This window comes from Saimiri boliviensis, chromosome 1 (assembly GCF_048565385.1).
Source record: "Saimiri boliviensis isolate mSaiBol1 chromosome 1, mSaiBol1.pri, whole genome shotgun sequence".
Taxonomy (NCBI): Eukaryota; Metazoa; Chordata; class Mammalia; order Primates; family Cebidae; genus Saimiri; species Saimiri boliviensis.
The window spans coordinates 70046844-70048798 of record NC_133449.1 but is presented as its reverse complement, the minus strand read 5'-3'; the positions used below and the strand labels follow the sequence as shown (position 1 = coordinate 70048798).

The 1955-nt window shown below is 39.4% G+C and overlaps 1 non-coding gene across 1 annotated transcript; it reads right to left on the bottom strand.

Annotated features, from left to right (window-relative positions):
• Positions 1 to 424: 424 nt before the first annotated feature.
• On the bottom strand, positions 425 to 588 carry LOC120362321 (U1 spliceosomal RNA). Its single transcript, XR_005578266.1, has one exon. It is a non-coding gene; the product is annotated as a U1 spliceosomal RNA (small nuclear RNA).
• Positions 589 to 1955: the final 1367 nt, after the last annotated feature.

The following is a 1955-nucleotide window of genomic DNA, read 5'->3' as shown; positions in this document are numbered from 1 at the left end:
CCGCCCCCCCGCCCCCCCGCCGCACTTCAGGAAGGGGCACCTCTTTCATTGGTGGTCAGTGAGAGGAGCACAGTATGTGGCGGCCCTCCAACGGTCTGAGGGACAGTGAACTGGCCCCCTGTGTAAAAAGTTTGGGGACGCCTGGTCTAACCTATCCTGACTTACATATCTTTGTGAACCATCCTTTTTGTCTTCTTTGTATTTGTTTTTTCTGCATATGAGTTTCATGTTAGGCAACCAAATTTTTTGTTGGCCAAAATGTGACAAGAAGTGATTCAACATAGCAAGGACTTTTCCTTATGTTTTCCTGGATAAATGCATACATCCCATTTTTCTTAAAATAATGATTAAAAAGTAGAATGAGATTTGCCTTATTACATGGTGTTTCGTATTAGTGTTGAATTTTTTTTTCTCTTTAAAAAGTCAGTGGAAAGTGCAAACGCAGTCCCCCACTACTACAAATTATGCAATCAAGTTTCCCACATTTGGGGAAATCTCAGGGGTCAGCAGATCCAGAGTGCAACGGATAAGCCTCACCCTGGGAAAACCACCTTCGTAATCATGGTATCTCCCCTATCAGGTAAGTATAGTGTTGAATTTTATTTAATTACCTCCCTGTCCCAGCCTTGAAGTTGAAAATATTGTTGGCTATTCAAAATGGTAAACAAAAATAGCCCCCAATATAGTCAATGATTATGTCTGAAGAAGCAAATACAAGCAATTTTTCTTTTTCTGATTAAATTTGTCTAATTTGGATAAGAATAGCAAGTTGACAAGCTATTAATGTTTTAGGAATATGCACAAGACCATGTTGTGACTTTAAACAACATGTAAATAATATTTAAACCGTCTGTTCCAGAATCATACTGCCTGCCTGCCAAAATTCTTTTTTGGAGAAATGAGCTTTTCATTTTTCTCTTTTAACTAGCAATTAAAATGAAAAAAAAAAAAAAAAGTTCACGCCCACAAGAGATACTTTAATAAAATCACTGGGTATTAGCAATCTGGTTTACAGTGCCAGGAATCCAGGGTAATTCTGATTTAGGATTGAAATTCCGCCCTGCATTGAGCCTGTTGTATATGGTTATGGGAATGCTCGTATTATTTAGTAGGTCAGAATGCCCACTGTTATGAAGATCTTTCAGATAATGAACCATTTGGGCTATGCTGCTCAGGTCGGGTCATACAGGATGAGGAGAGGCAAGTTCTGCTTAACCCATTGGTGACTGTTCAGTCATCAGGCTTCGGAGAGATGTATTTGTTGTTTACCTATTTGTTTGCTTGCTTTAAAATCTATAATCAGATGATCCCAAAAAATTTATAGGGCCATAGAAGTGAAGGCAAAAGGCAGGTATACATAGTCATAGAAAATTTGAGGGAAGACAAATCTTATGGAAACAGAAACATAAGAAACAAAGAAGGAACAAAAGAAGAAGAAAAACAAAAAAAATGGGAAAAGAGGGAGAAGATCAAGGAAAGAAAAATTCAGAGAGACACCAAAGGATAAGAGATTAGATGTACCCCAAAAATATGCTCCCCTGTGAACAGGAATTTTGTTTCTACTCTGTGTATTCCCACTCCTCTAGAGTCTAGCACAGTGCTGAAGATGCAGTTTGGCCTTGATCAATAGACATTAAGCAAACTAATAATCTTTATCCCATATTTGGTTCACAATACCATAAGCCAGTCTAGTTGAGACTAGGAAATTTTCAATCGAATCATGAGTTTCATGGTTGACACTGAACAAGAATCCCATAGAATCGTGGTGATCAATGAAACCCATTGCCAGTTACATAGAGCTAAGTATTTCCCTGGAATCCTTTGCAGCCATAAAGCACTTCAGGATAGGCCAGGTGCAGTGGCTCATGCCTGTAAACCCAGCACTTTGGGAGGCTGAGGTGGGCAGATCACTTGAGGCCAGGAGTTTGAGACCAGCCTAGCCAATGTGGCAAAAC